This window comes from Fukomys damarensis, unplaced genomic scaffold, assembly GCF_012274545.1.
Source record: "Fukomys damarensis isolate Sample0158 unplaced genomic scaffold, DMR_v1.0_HiC HiC_scaffold_29, whole genome shotgun sequence".
Taxonomy (NCBI): Eukaryota; Metazoa; Chordata; class Mammalia; order Rodentia; family Bathyergidae; genus Fukomys; species Fukomys damarensis.
The window spans coordinates 25,569,387-25,589,710 of NW_022900941.1; the positions used below are offsets into that span (position 1 = coordinate 25,569,387).

The window sequence follows — 20,324 nt, forward strand, 5'->3', positions numbered from 1 at the left end:
TATGAATCTTACAGTACTGGGGAAAATTTTTTGATTTTTCTTATAAATCTTCTTTTGTTCTGTCTAAACTTTTAAAGTAAATACATGTATCTATTCTGAGAATTATTAATTTTTTAATCTCTGAAAATTTCATAGAGAAATCTCTTTGAATGTTGCTTCATATATTTTCTCTAATTTTTCCTTCTGGACCCCCCATTAGACGTACGTTGGATTTTTATATTTCAAAATCTGAATATCTTGAACCAGGTGTGTTGGTACACACCTGTATCCCAGCACTTGGGAGGCTGAGGCAGAAGGAGTGCAGTGAGTTTAAGGCCAGCCTCAGCTACATAGTGAGTTCAGGGCCAGCCTGAATTACAAAGCAAGACCCTGTCTCAAAATCTACCCCCCCAAAAAAATCTTAATATCTTTCCCATTTTCAGTTTCTTCCTTTATTTTGGTAAAGAACATGTGGAAATTCACTTTTATGTATTGCTTAGCATGCCAGTGAATCTAATTGATACCACTTAAAAACTCATCAGTTTCATAAATTCTAAGATATAAACAAGTACTTAAAACTATTAGGTAACCAGCATGTATTTAAACTGTTCACTCAAACTCAAATCTCTGCTCTTACAGGAAAAAGAATTAGAAGATATTTAAACATTATATGGCTGATTCTTCCTCTTCTAACCTTTGAAAAGAGAGCATTTCAGTTGGGTACATATTACAACAGTCCATGTTCCTGCTTCAGGATGTGCTAAACATTATTGTGCAATTCAATATTATTTGCAGAGGAGGTTTTTATTTTCCACCCTAAAATATTGTTTCTTTGAAGAGTGGATATATAACACTTTCAATAGACACTTACCAGTTGTGCTAAGTGCTAATGATAAAAGAAATATACAAATATTTCTTTAAAAAGTGAACTGGATATTAACTGAAATGATGTATATTTAATCTTACAATAAATGTCCCAGAAAAAGTAACTATTCAATGAAATTTTCAAATGAAAGAAAAAACATTCTTGTAACTTAAAAAATAATTATTTCATAATTTAGCTATATCACAAGTTTGGGTCATGTTGGCCTGGGCCATCGTAAAGTATTGCACACATCACCTGAGCTGTCAACACATGCCCTCGTTTACACACATTTAATACTTCAATGATGTATGCCAGGACATAACTGAGTCCTATGGGTGTCAAAAGCCAGATTATTCTAGAACTGAAAGTTAGTTCGGGAGTACAGACAGCAAATGGCCAGATGGCCCTGCAGTAAACTGCTGAAAGCCATTTAAAACCGATCCATGTGTAGATTATTCCAACAGAGAATTGTAGGCAACAAGCCAATGAGATACCAAAAGACTTGTTACACGATCTTTGTTAGCCAGAAATAACATTTCAATTTTATAGAACTTGAGTTATAACAAATCTTATTTTTTACTTCCATATAAATAAACGAGCAAAATCAACTCTATTCCCTAGCAGGGTTATGGCCCACAGTAGATGCTCAATATGCAGTTGTCGAGTGAATGAGGAGGAAAGGGTTATGTGTACACTACTCTACTCTCTTCTGTGTTCTGTTTCTATATACTGATGTGTGCTGTGGGACTGTGAGTATGTTTTATTTAGATGGTTTGCATATATGAATTGGAAAGAGGTAAGATTGTTTGAAGGGTAATTATTTCTTGATGGAGGAATATAAAAAGTATAAACAGGCAGCTCTTGCTTAAGCAAACTCAGCTCTTCATCCCTGATCTACAATGCAAATAGTATATAAAATAAGGTTTCAGTAAAGAGTGACTGTCACATCAACAGGAAAGACAATGAAGACCTGCTATGCAGTATTATTAGGTATATTGAATTTGTTGTCAGTAACATCAACAAAATACTCCTTCGAAAGGCTACACACTGTGAAGAAGAAATAGCTTTGCAATATAAAACACTCTTTTGATACATTTTTTCTCATTGGATTGTAATAGGGTGATACTGCTAGAAAAAATGAACATCAATTTATTGAAGGCTTGGGCCACTATTTAAAAATAATACACTAATCAAAAAAGCATCGGTGATAACTGACAATTCATTTTGAAAGAGCAAAAAAATGAGACTCTTTCCATAATATGTTATCTCCACATCACAAAACAAACCTTGGCCACAGGACTTTTTTGTATCTCCTTAGCATTTCTACTAAGGTTCTTTTACCAAGGATTAATACCTGTAAGTGCTAACCAGAGGTACTGGGAACATCTTTGTAGGATTTACTAAAGATAGAAATGGTAGCCTATCACAGTATAACAGTTGAAATAACAGGTACAGACCGGAGAGCAGGATATTCTCATGTGCTCCACGAGAATTCTCACAGAGAAGGCAATGTCTGCCAGAGGGGAGCCTGATATCTATTTTCCCGCTTAGATTATTGCCAAGCTGCCCAGACTTAAGAGTCACCCTCTTTTCACTCTTAGAGTACAGAACAGAAGGGTTCTTGGGAGACCCAACTGCCTGCCCTCCTTGAATATGGGACGTAGATCATAGTAATGTTCCTAAGTTCAATATGCTGAAGGCAGGTGATGACGTGAAGATGTCTACATGACAGGGCAAGTAGAAAGGGCAGCATGGAAAGTAGCCTGCATTCATACCGTTTGGTAGGGAGGCAACACCTGATATTTTTCCTCTGGGCTGGTTGGGGAGGTGGGGATCAGAGCTGAACCATATTGAAAAGATTATGTGTAAGAACACTGCCTTCAGGGAAAAGGGAATACTCCTTTTGAAAGGAGATGATTAGATGTCACCCAGATAAGGTTTCATCTATGACAGAGTTACTTCTGTGTGCGAAATTTTCACAGGAGTGTCTCAAAAGAACTCACTTTTGTGCCTCACAAAAGAACAGCGATTTGTAATTGGCCAACAAAGAAATTCAACACTCAAAACAGATCCTCAGAGAACACAGCCCCTTTCCTCCATCTCTCCCCTGATCTGCTGCTGCTGCTGCTGGAGCTTGAAGGAGCGGAGGAGGCATGGTTGGAAGCACATGTGACCAGTGTACTGGATGGGCTGGACCCTATAGGTTATGATGGGAAGAGCTTCATTTCTGCTTCTACTACCGCCTTCAAACAGAGACCTTTTTCTTCTGTTGGAGACAACTTCAGCAGATACCAGGCTTTTTGGCTCAAGATTATTTTTTTCTACTACTGTTAGCATATTTTGACTCCCTCCCACACTTTAATCCAGGGATAGACAATACCTTTTTAAACATGGTACTAAAGGTAGAAAACAAAAGTACATCTGTGTAAAACTAATATATCAAAAGCTTTACAAATATAAATAAAAGACTATCTATACCAGCGTATGGCATATCTGAAACATATATTATGAGTAAAAAGTTATTCAATTACAAAACAGTGGGGCTTGCTATCAGGTTATATTAGCACTGCTACTAAGTGACCTAGTAGCTGTGTGACTTAAGGTGATTCAATTTAAATCTAAGGGCTTTGGTTTTTTCATCTCTGAATGGGGATTAATACCACTACTACCTAAACAGTGGGCTATGGAGGAGAACTAAATGAACAAATTTACATAAAGTGCTTAGCACACTGTCCAGGAAAGTATTTGTATTCAAATAAATGCTATTTTAAATCTTCATCATTTTTATCAAATCTCCAAGTGGCAAGAGGTACATAATAAGAATTGATTTATAAACATTCTTCCTTTCTTTATTTTCTGTAGCATCATAATTTTTTCACGTGAGCATGTGTTACTCACATGGGGAAAATACATCAACTATTTCAATTAAAAAAAGAATAGTATTTGTGAGCCTCTGTCAACTTTTCAGAGTAAGGAAAGGCAGCTGCATGTTTCATACTTGGGCTAGAGGTGGTTATCTTGCTTAGTTTTGTTATATGTAATGTTTCTCAAGAATTATTGAATAGGCAAAAATGATTCTCTTCCAGTACAGGCAAGAGCAAGCTGGTCATTCATTGGTAGAAATAAATATCTGAGCACAAATTATGTTTCAACTGATCAGTCTATATACATATAAGACATACAAAAGGCATAAAAGCTTTAGAAAGCATTTTCATCAATAGAATCAAACATTTTGTACTACAGCTTATGACAGACACATTGCTATTCAGGTTTTAGTTGTTTATCATATCATTTCATTTACTCTAGTGAAAAACTACTTTCAGGACTCAGTTTCCTTTACTGGCATCACTCTTTGTTGTAGGCACAATTTCATAAAAATAAGGCAAATGGAAAGATACTGATGTCATTGTTAGATGAAGCAAAACCACATGAGAGGCCCTGGCTCTGGCGCTGATTTAAGTTAGATGGAAGTAAGAGGGAAGAAGTTCTAGGATGTATGTGTCATAGTATTTGAAATGGCTGCCCTCTACAAACAAGCCGAATTTACAAGAGAAAAGCACATAAGGTAGGAGGGGTTTTCAGTTTTTAAACTACATTACTAAGTACACATTTGCTTCTAAACTTTAAAGCAGTGCCGAATTGCATTTGGATAGAGTTATAGCATTGCTTTAAACATACACGCACACGCAGACACACACCATGGAGGTAATCCAGTTACTCCTGCAGCACAGATGTGCACAAGAATGCTCTAAGTGATTAAGATAGGGCTTTAAAGTTAGTTAATCAGAAACATTTCCCTTTCTACGATCAACACTGATATTAGTTCTGAGTTCTGATTGGTCAAAATTGAAACGTAAGCTTAGACTTAAAATAAGAGGAAGAGACAACCTTTAGACTTGCTCTAGTGCTGTAAAATTGTCTCAGTGTAAGGGCCATCAGTTTCTAAGCACTTTCTAACAGTCTAATTTTAAAACTAGATTTCTCTTCACTAGTAGGGCTTCTTGTAAATAGCATTTATCTTTTCTTAGAAGGAAAACAAAAGCCATAAGCATAACATTTACAAAACTATCTTGATAGAAAGAAATCACTGTCTTATAACAGCAACTACCCCAGTCTGATTAATGACACAATCTTTTCTAAAAAGGCCATTGGACTGTTGAGAAGGCAAAATATAATAATGTATAGAAAGCTATTTTGCATGAAGCTTGGCACACATAGTTACTTAATAAATTTTCAGTTTTCCAAAATGAAGGTGACTGCTGGAGATTGAATCTTGGTAGTTATACTAAATGTGCACTTATTTTAAGTTCACATTTTATTTTCATAAGTCTTTGTCATCGGAAAATTTAAAGGTACAGTTAAATGAAGTTCCCAAAGCTATGAGGGAGCTGCTTCCTTTTAGCTTCATAACCTCTGACCCAGGCCACACCATAGAGAGCACAAGGTTACTCCAAGACTCCTGGGACTATGTGGACAGGATCATGCTTCCACTGATCAGCAAAACAGCGTAACTTCCCTGGCTTAATAAAAAATGAATCACTCTAATCATCTAACAAATACATCTTGCTTGCTACAGATTCCTTCTTTGAAGGAGATATTGGTCATTTTTATCTGGTAATACATTAAAGAACTTACTAGTGTTAAAGGCAAAGAAAACATGTGTAAAACTGTAGTCCTTCTAAATTGCTTTATTTACAGTCACAATTTTATTTATATTCACAATTTATTTATATTCACAATTACACAGAGGTTGACAATACTGCAGGGAGAGGAGGGAGGGGGGACAGGAAGAAGGGGAAGGGGAGGGAAGAGAGAATGAGAATATATCAAAATACATTTAGAATGAAATTCCCTTGGACTCAAATCTCATTGTCAACAAAAACAGGTAAGTAACCTTCAACCAATAGAATAACTTAGTTGATTCTTCATTTTTTAAATTATTATATGGGAAAAAGTTCCTAGGGTTGTTTTAAGGATTAGCATTACATAAAATGGTGTATGTGTAGATGATGAATAGCAGAGACTACATCAATAAATCCTTTTCACTCTGAGACCAATTGCTCTAGAAAAAAAAAAATACCTGCTTAGCATGGACAATGTGGCAGCTGATGTTTTGTGCGTCATAATTAGAGGGAGGACTTTTAGAAAAGCCTCCAAATTGGTTGGTGATCCAGGTATCTTCTTATCTTTATTTTTGTATATGCTTTAAATGGCCTCACTGAATGCTTCTGTTGAATTGATGGCTACAAAGGACAGGAGGATCATGCTTCAAGTTAGCTGTTAAATAATTCAGACACGTAAGAATTGGCTATTAAAAACACGATAACAAAATTTGGGTGATCAGGAATGAATAGGAGAAAATCTCACAACTAGAAATTGGTATCAAAAGTTTCAGCTTTAAGAATGCTTTCCCTTCTTCCACTCTTATTCTGGGTCAAAGCATTATTAGGTCACAGTCTGTATTTGAGTACTGAACAGTTTTCAAATAGGTGGGCATATATTATTTTCCTAATGTGTTACTGCTCATGTTGGAGCAATAAGATTATTTTTGTTAATACCTCAGAGAAAGCAAAAGAAAAAAAACATGTTACAAACTTATTCTCTTTTCCACAATTTGTGTTGATTCTTTTTATTTTTGTTCAATTGACTAAGGTTATATAGGTAAAGTACAGCAGAAACTTCATCTTATTTTTATAAGAACAGATACTAAATTTGATCTTAGCCAAAAGGCTGAGAAGTGATAACTTCATGTTATTTTGGGAAAATGTAAGTACTGATATATTCAACAGGTTTTCAAAACCACAAGGGTTTACTTTAATGTTAGAATTATGGGAGTGAGTTGGGTAGAAAAAAGCTGCCTAAAGTAGACTTTGCATTGTTTCACAGAAATAGATATCCTACACAGTAAAAACTGCTCATGCTGCCTTTTCTAGACTGCTTTTCTTCAGCCAGAAAAACTCAATGGAACAGTTCCTTGTAAGTTAAAATTATGGGAAAAAACTATGAGAAAGTGAATTATTTTCAAGACATGAGCATGTATCATGCATCTCTAAATCACCAATCACTGACCTGAGAAATCTGAAGAGCTTCAGTGAATCCCTGAACCTGCTATAATTATAAGGAACATTGAGGCCACTGTGTGTGTGTGTGTGTGTGTGTGTGTGTGTGTGTGTATCTGCCTATTTTTCAGAAAAGAACTCATAGGTTTCACCTAATTTCTAAAGAAATTTATGACAATGACAGGTAGAAAAGAACTTATTCATCCATAAATATATTTCATAAGACTATTTTTCTGCTAGGCACTATGCCAAGCATGGGAGCACATGGAAGATGTAGTTTTTAACCTTTGAAGTTTAAAGTCTAGCAACTGTTCTGAAAATGAGTCCTGGTTGGAGAAGTATTAGTCTAAATATTTTATGAATTACCCTTCTCTCCTAATCCAACCATACCTTATCTAAATCTTCTTCTCAGATTTCACAACCTCTTTGTGACATATATCCTGTATTATATCTTCATATATCTTCACTAAATTGGTCTAATCAATCAAAGGTGCTTTCTCAACTTTACCCTGAAAGGTTCGGTTCAAGGCTTAACTTCCAGATTCTTCTCCGAGGCTCCTAAATATTGATTACAAGATGTCACGTCTATTGCTGTATTCATATGCCTTTGTTTTTCTTCTCAAATAAAGAAGAATCTCTACAAAATAGAAGCCATATGCTATAATTAATATTTTTATATTCCTGCCCAGGTTGAGGCTACTCTAAATGATAATCTGTGTCCTGCTAAAGATGATGAAGTCACTTAAGCGTGTCTGTCTGACCTAGATTCAAACAAAGAGGTCTTCTTAGAAGAAAAGCAGAAAAAAAATGTTGACGGTGTAAAGGAAAATGAATGGTAAGAGGAGTCAGCAAAGCAACATGTGCCAAGACAGACAGGAAGAGAAGTGTGCAATTGGAAGAACACCAGAGGTGCTGGGCTCTCCGTGGAGGGTGATTCCAGAGACACCACAAAGCTCTGGGAGTATTCTCAGATCTTAGGAGGTAGGCACAATGCTGTTGCTAATTGCAGTCAGAAGAGAATCCTTGTGGAACTTGTTCATTTCTGTGAACAAAGCTGTAGCAAAGCTGTAGCCAAGCTAAGTAAGAGGCATGTTGTCTTCCTATGGCATGAATCTTAGTGTGAGTTGGAGCCTGCCAAGACTCATAAAATGTACCCACTTCTGTTCTGAATGTGACTGCCAGAAAAAGCTCATAATGCTATAGATCTTACTGTTGTTGCACATCAGAAGTTTTAGAATACTGGGGAGTTTTAAAATACTATTGATATGTAGGACTCATCCTCTGAGATTCTGACTTGGTTGAGCTAGGATTAAGCTGAAGAACTGTTATTTTCTTCATAGCAGATAGCTATAAATGTGCTGCCAGATTTCTGAATTGCTAAAATTGCCACATGGGACTTAGGTGGGATGGTCTAGTTGGTACTTTTTCCTTTTAAAAGTGAAGGTCACACCTTATAAAAGAAAATAGGTTATAAGAAGTAAACAGATTGCCACATGGACAATGTTAGGAGCCAGTTTCATATCCTTCAACAATAAAAGGTACAGGGCAGGGGATTTAGCTCAGTGGTTCCATCGCCTGCCTCACAAGTGCAAGGACCCGAGTTCAATCCCCAGTGCAAACAAAACAATAAAAGATACATCAGAGAACATTTTTTTTAATGAAACTGGGAAAGAATATCCCTAATTTGCCAACATCAAGAAGGCTTTAAACTAAATTTTGAAAGACAGAAAAAAACCCCACAAATATATAAATCATAAAACCTGAAACCATGGAGAGTAAAACAAGCTGCAAAAGGTAAAATGTTTCCAGGAAAAGTTAAAGGGCTGTCAAATGGGATGAAAACTTTGGCCAGATGTATTTTGTATATCAACAGAAAAGGCCAAACAAGATGCTGGCTGAACTGGGAATCTGCATGCAAGATAACATACTCTTTCTTTTATATTTTTTAAAGATTTTGAAGTAGGTCTTGCTAAGTTGCCCAGGCTGGCCTTGAACCCTTGAGATCCTCCTGGATAAGCCTCTCTAGTAGATGGGATTACAGGAGTGCACCATTATGCCAGCCTTAAACCGGCATGCTCTTACACTGTATGTTTCACTTGTAATATGCTGCAAGGCCATTCAGTTACTTCAATAACTTAACTTCCTTAATCTTTAGTTTTCTGAAAAGCAAGTTAGAGAAAATTACTGCTAGCATCATATAGTTAATATCACATGAACTCTAAGGTGTTAAAAATCCAGAATTAAATGTGGCGCACAGTAACAGTAAGAATAAATTCTAGTCAGAAGAAAAACTCTGTTTTAAAGAAAAGAGACTGGTTCAAGTGATACAGAGAGATCTATGTATATCACAAAAATCATAATATTATTGGTATCTGTTGTTGACAATGCATTCCCAATAGCCAGGCCAGGTAGAGGGAGAGGATAATATGGTTTGGGAACAGAGATTACAAAATTAGCTCAGTAGTAACATAAAGTAGGGATGGGAGATGTCAACCATGAGGATACCATCTGGAAGTCTTGGTTGGAAAAAACACAACATTGGCTAAATTCTTGATTTACTTTGCTAAGAGTTTAAACTCTAACAAGGCAGACGATGCAAGTAGATAAACTACTTTTCTGGATTGAAATCAGACAAAGTGGGATGGTGGGTTAATGGGGGATGTGGAAATGATCAAGAACATAAAAGAAAAGTGGCCAATTAGCATGATGGAACCCTTAATAACTCTTAATAACAAGGGGAAATGGAGTCTAAATAGAACTTGGTAAATACTTAGGTTACAGAACACTTCAAAAACCTGAAAGAGAAAAGATAGGTGTTATCCCATGTAAAAACTATGGACAGTACAAAAATTACTGGTTAGTAAATAATGGCTCCTTCCAGAGAAATACTACAACAAAAATATAAATTTCTTTTGGATACACTTTTAACACTTCAGGCACTAAACGTATGGGGATTCCTCCACTGACCAAATCTTTAACACCAACTCTGTATCCTACAAGTTGTTTTAATTCTGCCACTATTTACCTAGAGTTTACACCAGGTCTCTCAGGTTGGGGACTCAGACCCACAAGACTACTGCTATGGTTTAGATCTAAGGTGTCCCCCCACAGTCTCATGTGTTCAGAAGCGGAGCTTTTCAAAGGTGTTTGGATCAGGAGGACTCCAACTTCATCAGTGGGTTAGTTCATGGAAGAGAAAATTTGATGGCAATACTGGGAAGTTATAGAAACTTGTAAGATGTAGGTCACAGGGGTCTGAAATCAGGGACTATATCTTGTTCCTATCCCTTTCCTGATTCTTTTATTCTCTCTGCTGGTTGCTGCCAAGAGGTGAATAGTTTTCCTCTGCCACACCCTTCTCTCCTAATACTTCTGCCTTGACAAAGGGCTTAAAGCAATGGAGCTAGAAAGCATGGACTGTAGCCTCTAAAACCATGAGCCAAATAAGTCTTTCCTCCCTTACATTGTTTTTCTCTGGTATTTGGTCACAGTGAAAACAAAAGCTAATACACACAGCTATCTAACTTTGAATGACAAGTCTGGGTCTCATATACTTTTGACAACAGTAGAAACTGCAGGATACCACAGCCACTCTGTGGGTTTGGTAACTCCTAGGTTCCTCAAGGAACATGGGAGAAGAGTTTACGTACTAGTTTCCTCATTTATTACAAATGAACATCAGCGCCAAATAGATAAGACGCATAGGGTACGCTATATATAAAGAGCATGGAACCTCCACACCCTGTCTAGTTGTGTCACCATCTCAATATATCTTTGTGTTCCCCAACCTGGAAGTTCTCTGAAGCCCATCCTTCAGGTTCTTATGGATGCTTCATTATGCAGGTATAACTAATTAAATCCTTGGCTACTAGAAGCCCTTTTCTCTCCTGAGAGGTCAGAGTAGGCATGGGGCTGAAAGGTCCAACCTTCGACTCACCCAAGTCAAGGTATTAACCTAAACTTAGAGGGGAGGTAAAAAGAGACTCACTAGAAATAAAGAGACTACTTCCACCTTTATGGCTCCTATCGCTCAGGAAATTCCAAGCATTTAAGGAGCTCTGTGCTAAGAACCTGGGACAAAGCTAAATACTGTTTCATATCACATCAAATCACGTCACAGCTGCAAAAGAAAGAGTTGAATAGGATAAGTGAAAGTGGATTCGACCATACAGTAACAGGGCTGCTCCTTTGGAGTTGCCCTTCAGACCTCTCTAACCCTTTTGTGGAAGGAAAACCCACGCAGATGATTGAGTTGTTGACTGCTGAATCTTTTTCATTAGATTTACAGAACCCAGAACATCTGACGACTTTGTAACATCTCTCTTTGGTCTTTGGGTCTATGTATTATACACAGCATGTGAATTCAAAAAGGAACTACAGGACCTGGTACCAGGAGGTTAAGGTCTATTGTCATGCTGTGAGAAGAAAAGACATGCACCCTGGAAGATGAGGACCCTTCTCAGCACACGGTCTTACTGCCTTGCTCCCCTTCCCCTCATGACAAAAACTTTCTGTGTCCTTGACCCTTGTGAGATAGAGTTTTGGAGTGATAGCTCCCCTACTTTCTAAAAATTGCCAGCCTTTGAATAAATTTGATTCCTTCCCACCCACTCTCCTTTCCTGAATACTGGCTTCTGAGAAATGGGCTGCCCAGTGTTATCCTGGTTAACAATGCAGTTAGAGAACAAAGCTAAGGAGAAGCATTAATGTTGTTTCACTATTAAGGAGTCTACTTTTCTCCTGTTGCTTGTTAGCTGTTCAAGGGGGTAGAACTAGAGCAAGTAAGGATAATTGAGGGCATCCTATTTTGAAGAAAAAAATATATGAGCAATCATAGAGGTGCCCTGAATGATCACTAGGATACCTAACAATGAAAGATTCTGATGCTATTTTTAAAATTTCTCATTGTGTTAGAATATAGTCCTGCACACAGTAAGGCCAAGTCGAGCTTCAAGCAGAGCTGGTGTTCCAGCCACACACACACACACATGCAAACACACACGCACACACACAAACACACACACACACACACACACACACACACAACCACAGCACAATCCTCTGGTGCTGTGTTAGTATTTATCTGCCTGCTGCATCATCAGTCCATGTTCCTAGGGATGATTTCATTCTAATCATGTTGGACTATAGCACCTAGCACTAAGCCTGGTGCTGAAATAACTATTCACTTGTTTTATTTGTTTGTTTGTTTGTTTGTTTATTGATACCGGGGATTGAACATGGGCCCCTGAGCTTGCAAGGCAGGCAGTGAAACCACTGAGCTAAATCCTTGGCCCTCATTTGTTTTATATTGGAATTAAGACTAATATTAATAGCCTATCTTTTAAAATAGTACTTCAAAAGCTAAATAATTTTAGATTAAAAATAGGTTCACTGTTTTCATGTTAGAAAAAGTGTCTATTTGGAATTATAAGCACTTGGTTCAAATTTCCATGCTGCTATTCACCCTGTAAACTTGGTCAAAACAGCAATCTCTTTGAATTTCTGTATCTTCACCAAGATAATTCTATTTACAACTCCATGAATTAAACTATAATGACTATGCCTTGAACATGGCAAGTGATTAAAGCCATTTGCCTCTTTCCCTAGTTAAAAATATTTATTGATAATCTATTATTGTGAATATGCATATAAAATAAAAAACTAAGGATGATTTTCCTGTGCTATCAGTTTCTTAATTTCATAGTAAAGAGTATGTACTTTAAAACTTATTTCACAGTGTTCATATATGTAATCGTGGGGGAAGAGTGGGTGGAGGGGAAGAATTAATTATTAAGATTATTGGATTATTAAGATATTAAGAATACCATTCTAACTTTAAAGAATATTTAAATACATGAGGTAAAGTGTTATGATTTTTAAATCATTTGTTCATTATTGGATACCTGTGCAAAAATAAGAAGGATCTACAATGTATATGATATTGTGTGCAATGAAATACTAAAAAATAATTAGCAGACCATTGTTTCTTTTGCTGAAGGAACTTGAAATGTGAGCTGGGGGTGGAGTGAGGTGCAATAACAATAACAATCATAGTCGTGGGCTTATAGTCATACACATAATCTTAAACTGATATTATGAATCAAATTTAGTGTGGACTCCAACCCCGAATAAATTAAACTTTAATTTAATGTCAAAGTTAAGAATGGCATGTTAAAATTATGTTATAAAGAAGCACAAAATACAGATGGCTCATTTGACAGTATACAACATATAGAAGAACCTTTTTTCTTGAGAAAGGGTCTCACTATGTAGTTGAGACTAACCTGGAACTCACTATGTAGCCCAGGTTGGTCTCAAACTTGCAGCGATCCTCCTGCCTCAGCCTCGTGAGTGCTGGGATGACAGACATTTGCTACCACGCCAGGCTAGAAGAACCTTTTTTAACTACTTCCTGTCAGAAAAATCATTTTTCTCTCTGGAATTTATGTACATTTTGTGACTCTAGTGAGTGACCAATGGAGAATTTTGTACAATCACAAAATGTGTGACTTGATAAAGAGCTCAGAAATTATGTAGTCTGAAATCCCTCAGTTTTCAGATGTGGAGCCAAAGATCAAGAAATCATCTTTTCCTATGTGTTTTGGAAAATACTATTCCTCAGGATTTTAGTAAATATTGTCAAGAAAAATCTGTATTAAATAAGTTTCAGAAATACTGTATTAAAGTTTGACAGGTTCATTTACTACAGGAATTCTCAGAAAGTAAAATATGCAAATGTGTTCCATGAATAGTTGCATGGATGTAACTCGTGCAGTGCTACCCACTCCTCTTTCTACAGGTTGTGCTTCACGGGATTCATGGGATTATATACACAGAATGCATTTTAGGGATTAAGGGAGCTTTCTACTAGCACTGGCAGGATAATAAGTCCAAGCTTCATTGGTTCAATTGATAAATTGTATTTTAGGGCAAATCCTTTATTTTGTTTTTTAAAATTTATTTTATTTTATTTTATCTTTGGTACCAGGGATCCAACTAGGGTCCTTGCATTTGCAAAGCAGGCGGCGGAAACACTGAGCTAAGTGTCCTGCCCTGTTGTGTTTTTTTAATGAAAGAGGAAAAATGTACTTTGTGAGAAATATTCATGAACTGAATATGTCATTTACTCATAGTCCCTAGCATAATTCTGCTATACCTTTGGTGTCAACTCATGTCAACACAATCTTTTCCTCAGTCTATTTGAGTCACTTCTATATTCATTTAAGTGGAGTTTTACCCAGACTACAAAGGTACAAGGGCAAGAAGAAGAGTTATAATATCTATTTTCAGCACACTGGCCAGCTCTGGACTTAAGGTTCTTTCAATTGACAGTTTCTCTTTTAAAGGTGACTCTGAGGGTTTTAAAGCTTAGAAACTTGTACATTGGATACCACTTGATAAAATGTTATTGAACCTACATGTATATTTGTGAAAAGGTATAGTCACCATGCTTAGCCCATACTGTGTTTTAAGAACTACGTGGCATTCTGTTTTAGAGTAATAAAAATAGGGCATATATATTCTCAATTTTAAATACTTAAAGTGTTATGCAAATAATATATCCCCTTTGCTTCTATGGAATTTTCTTTAAATATTCCACAAAAGAAATCAACAAAAGTTGACTTTTTGAATACTTTTAAATTACTTTTAAAGTTCAAAGCAGAAAATGCCCAGATTTCAGTTTTAATTTTTATATGCTTGCTTGTGCAAGCATGCATGCATATGAGTATGAGAACAGACAATAATATCTGTACCACTCTTTGAATAAAACAAAACCTCATGGCTATTGTTTTAAAGAAACTGCACCCTCAAGATTGTCTGACTTTATTATCATTTGCTTCTGCTTGAGTTAGCTTCTGCTTGCTATTGTTAATTTATTTCACCACATCTATGCCATCTTCTAAAATAAGAAAAACATTTAAATGATTTTTTTTTTTTATGTTTGCCCTATTTGGAATTCTAGGACTCTACTTTTTCTCGCTCTTTTACAACATGTTTCTGTCATCTCCTGTGTACTCTAAAAGGATCTATGCTAGTGAGCTATATATATGTCACTAAGGCCCTAAAGTTCACAGCCGTAAGGATAAGAGGATCTTGCATTAAGGTGTCAGAAAATCCAATTACTGGAACTAAAGAAAAGAAACCAAAAGAAAGATGGAGCAAAAGAAGAGTTTATAAGGAAAGAAGCTTAAGTAGGTGAAAGTCTGGAATCTCAAGGGTAGAAGACTTAACTGGGAAACTTCAAAGAAAGGACTCAGTTATCAGATAAGGCGGAAGCAGCAAACCTAAATACTGACACACCTGTCAGCAACTCAAAGCTCCTTCCTTACCAAATGCTGAAAATGCAGGCTGTGACTATTAGACTCTGAGGAGGATTTGTCATCAATTTTCATTTTGCTTGCATAAATACACTGAAATAAATTAATTGCTTCCAAAATATATTTCAATGATATTGATATAATTTAAAATATTTGATCACATTTTTAGTTTTAAATTTAGTTTCTCATATATTTAACTAATCAGTTAATCAATCCACTCACTTACTCATGTCTTTAAGTAAGATTTTCTGAACACTGACACTTCCCTTGGGAATTTCACTGTTCTATATACTAAATATACTGAAAAATTCTAAATTTGAGGATTGAGGTGTGTTAACACAACCCGAAATTAGAGCTCAAAAGACAAAGACTGTGATGGCCAAACTGAATAGCAACATCTTAGATCATAATAAACAGTAAATGTGAATTTCTTGGATTGTTTTTATACTTCATGGGAAGGTGACTTCCTACAATATTTTAATAAATAATACCTCACTGAAATCATTATAGTTTTGTGAGAACATATTTAACGGGCAGTAATCATGAGTGAATAACTCAGGAAATATACATTAGTAGCACACAGGACTAAACTATGTAAAAACACATATCATTATTAGAGTTCCAAGAAGAGGTGACTTTCAGTTGTTGTGTGCTTTTCATTAAGGGCAATTTTTAACAGCATAATTAATACTTCATTTGAGGATACATAGGCCAGCCAAGTGGAGAGAGAAATAAAAGGAAGGATCAGGCTGCACTTGGCCACTGTGACTAAAGGTAAAATTTGGTAGAAAAAAATCTGAGGGAAAATCTGAGATTTTATTTATTTTTTAAAATCTTATTGAGTTTATTGGTACTTTTTAAGTACACAGTACAGTTACATTCATCACTGGGGTCTTGTACTTTTACATGACAGATCTTGGTTCTCATTTCTTCCCCATACCCCTGTCCTCCCTAAAAGCATGAGATTGTAGACAGCCTTGAGGCTGGGGAGCTAAGGAACCTAATGTTATTTTACTGTCAGTTAATAGAGGGCTTGAATGTGGATGAACAGAAAATTAGTAACATCACTGGAAGGAAAATAAAAATATGACAGAGAGAAACAATGATGAAGGAAGCAGATACAGACCAAAGAGGAAAATAAGATGTTCCTTTTAGAAAGAATAAAAAGTTTGTATCTTGTCTTGTGAATTAATGACTGTGATCTAAGATCCTAAATCCTAAAAAGCTAACTTCAACTTACTGTCTCCTTATGATATTTTTTGTTTGTGTGTGTGTGCCCTCCAACTTTGCAGAAAAAGCCACCTGCCCACGAAGGAATGTATTCAAAACTCCAGTTGACTATACTACTATGGGTTATTGACTTCAAGGCACAGTCAATGAAAGCTAAGCCTTTAAGGAAGGAAGAAAACATCTGTCTCCACTCTCCCTCAAGATCTTTTGTTTTAAAGAGAAATATTTAAATGTGACAGTTACTCATTTTTAAATGAGCACAGCTTAGGGTGATCAGTTTTTATATCAATTGAAGTCTTTAAAGTATATGCATTTATGCATATATAAGTGTACTTTATATTAATGTACATTATTTATATATGCTTAACGGAGCAGAAAATGGAGAGAAATTTTCTCTAGAAAATACACAGAAAACAAGTCCTTTAGCAAAGTAACTTAGTTCTGTTGCAAGCTAAAACTCATGTCAAGACACTTTCATTTTCATTTTTAGGTAACTGATCCCTAGTACTGAACCACTTATTCTGTTATCAGTTAACAGGCAAATAAATCATTTAAGAATGGTTGTGTAAAATTAATTGAACCTACCCTGATTTTGCAAATGGCAAAAAAGTAAATTCATATAGCAATATCCAGAGTTACACTGGTCCAGAAAAAGGACAATGGCTATGAAAAGCTTTCAGGTTTGCCTACATGTCAAATCTGTGAACCAAGTCACAGAATCATATTTGTTCTGACGGAGCAGTGATATTTGCTAAATTGTAGCAGGAGACAGGTTTTCATTTTTTTTCTTTGTGGCTACTTAGATCAAAAGAAAGGTGTACACTTTATTTTTAATCCCATTATTTCACATAAGCCCAGACAGAACATCAAAGACAAAGTAGGCAGGTTTAACCATTAGCACCAATATACTCCAAAGTTTAAAATTTCTTCCAGATAGCTACCTCATTTTGAAACAGACCATCACTGGGTTGTTCAGTCAGTATTATTCTCTACTGTACTTTAATTTTTACTATACTTAAAATTTTTGTCTATAGCATGTAGGCATACGTTTGTAGGACAATCCAATATTATTAGAATAAAATACAATTCACATATACTTCTTTTTAAAGTTGGCTCAGCTGTCCATCTAAATTTCATGAAAGGGAAGAAACAGAATCAAATGCAGTTGTAAATTGTATTTGAGGAGAGCAAAACTTCCCCACATCTGAAGTCTATTGAAAGCTCATGAGTAAGAATTTAGGAAACAAATCCTTTCTGTTCAAAAGATGTGTCAGTAGAGAAATTCTCAGAAAACAGCACACAATTCATCAGAAATCATGCAATTCTTTTTCTAACCAAGATAATAAAAGAAACTTGCAGTTCTGAAATCTTTCCAAATGGAACTAAAAACTAAGTATGTAAAATAATTCATAAAGACTTTGCATTAGAAAATGCAGTGTATGTTGTACAGGGATCAAAAATATGTAACCGCTTGAGGGCCCAGGCATCATATAATCTAAATGGATAATGGCAAGGTAACTGGTACAGATGCATTGGTATACAGGCTTGGCCTCATGAGTATCTAACATCCGTAGATGAAATAAAGTTGATTTTGCAGAAATATCTGGCAGTTGAGATGTTCTATCATTACCCTCATTACATCAGTAATTCCAAATATTTACTGTCTCTAACAATGGAGGTGTATGGTCACTAGTTTATGGAAATTCAAAAGGGCATGTACAGATGTGTATGAGAGCATCTGTGTCTTTATGACTGATTCCTCCACAAGGAAGACAGGTGGTGATTATTCCTAAATACATGAAATTAAAGGCACACTTTGGTGTTAAAGAATGGCATAACCAAAAATGATAGAGAAATTCTGAAGAAGTTGTTCTAGCTGGGACTAGGGGAAAAAAATGAAATTATCACATGGGGAAAAGGGGGCCCAGGTGAATTTGGATTTAAAGAAACATATTCTGGCCTTAGGTACAAACTGAAGAGAGAAGGGCATTCCAGGAAAAACTGAACTCTAATGTCTACTACCAGAAATATGTGTGCAATTAGTTTTGAAATCAAATTACCCTCATTTAATCTTTTCAGTAAATGCCTTATGTTTTTGTTATTTTCATTAAATAACTTAAATTCTGTTAAATCTCATTAAGTGCACCTGTTAACTGATAAATACAAGATTTGAATCCAGATCTAGTTCATCTAAAGTTCACACTTTTTTCCACAAGAGCATCACAGTGCAACAACTAGAAGGTATTAAGAAAGGAGGAAAGTGCAAAAGTAGAAAGAAATGTAGATGTTATACTTGGACAGCCATTAATGCATTGAATAGAGTTCAAAGTGGAGGAAAGTGAGAAATGAGGCGGGCAGGGAGCGATTACTGCTGTAGGTGGCGAGTTGAGGAATATGGCTTTCATTTTCAAGTGGTAGTAACTAATGATTTTAACATGATGGGGTTGTTTTGGATGACGATTGTGAAGGGAGAGAAAGAATCAAAGCTAGCAGAAATCACAAAGACTATTAAATATACTACTCCAAATGTAAGATAATTATACTTTTTACTACGTTAGCTCCAGTAAGAATTAGAGCCAAGTGTGAGACACATTTTCAAACTGGTTACAGTATCTGGTTGCTGTTGATTTCACACCTTTAAAGTCTAATGCTGATATGAACTAGCTGATTTAGCAAATTTATGTGGAATAGCCAAAGAGGACCATCTCCTTAATATCAAAATAAAGGGCTGTCCTCTGGAGCTATGTAGAGAGAATTATAACCAATCTCTATTACCAGGCTCTCCATATGGACTTAAACAAACAGGTGACATTACCACTATCAAATCATAAAATTTAAGAACCAGGACCAATAAGTTGATGCTGAATGATGAGAAATAACACTAATAATATCAGACCAAAAGGTCTTATTACTTTATATTACAGATGGCATTTTCATACATTTTTGGATGAGATAAAATATTAGCTAAATAAGAAATTATAAAAGCTACTTTGTTTTCACTATTGTTTTAAACTGAAATGTAGATAAGACCCACTAATGTATCAAAAATCTATTTTTATGCCTGGTGAGGGAGCACACGCCTATAATCCCAGCACTCTGAAGGCTGAGACAGGAAGATTGTTGTGAGTTTGAAACCAGCCTGGGCTACACAGTGAGTTCCAGGTCAGTCTCAACTACATAGTGAGACCCTGTCTCAACCCCACTGCCAAAAAAAATCTATTCCTACTTCTGCTGTACCAGTAAGCTATTTTTTCTAAATATTCATGGGGACTATGTAACATGATACAGCATAATTTTAAGAATAAAAGTCACCCAAAAGAACTTTGGTGATTCAACTTTGAGATAAATGAACTTGATTCTTTTAAAAACCTGACAAGATCACATAATGCAGTGAAAACAAACAAACAAAACCAGAAATAAAAAATTTCCTTAAAGGTTGCCCAGTAGAAGGCTGCCCCAATTAACTTGCATTGTTATTATTTCAAAATAGTCCACATAAAGAATCCTGTACCATTACAGTAGTGACAGGACTTGCTGGTAACGGTAGCTAGCTACTCAGTGGGGTTAGGCAGGAAGATTATAAAGGAGAGAGAGAGGGAAAGCAAGAGGAAAAGGGGAGGAAGAGAGACAAGGAACACCTCTACATATCCATTTTCCTTTGAGGAATCTAACATTCTCTTTTCTTTTTTCAGTACCAGGGATAGAACTTAGGTCCTTGTTCTTGCAAGGCAGGCATGGTACCACTAAGCTAAATCCCTGGACCTCTAATTTTCTTTTTGAAAACAACGTGGAAGGTAACTACTATTGGCCATATAGTATCCACCCATATGTGACTCTCTGGGCAGTTTTTTTTTTTTTTTTTTTTTTTTTTTT

At 35.9% G+C, this 20,324-nt stretch overlaps 1 protein-coding gene and 1 pseudogene across 7 annotated transcripts in view; both read right to left on the minus strand.

Annotated features, from left to right (window-relative positions):
• Positions 1-20,324, minus strand: part of Gtdc1 (glycosyltransferase like domain containing 1) — a 369,864-nt gene that overhangs the window by 74,877 nt on the left and 274,663 nt on the right. The gene's annotated exons all lie outside the window — the stretch shown is intronic.
• LOC117283696 lies at positions 6,493-6,586 on the minus strand (annotated as a pseudogene).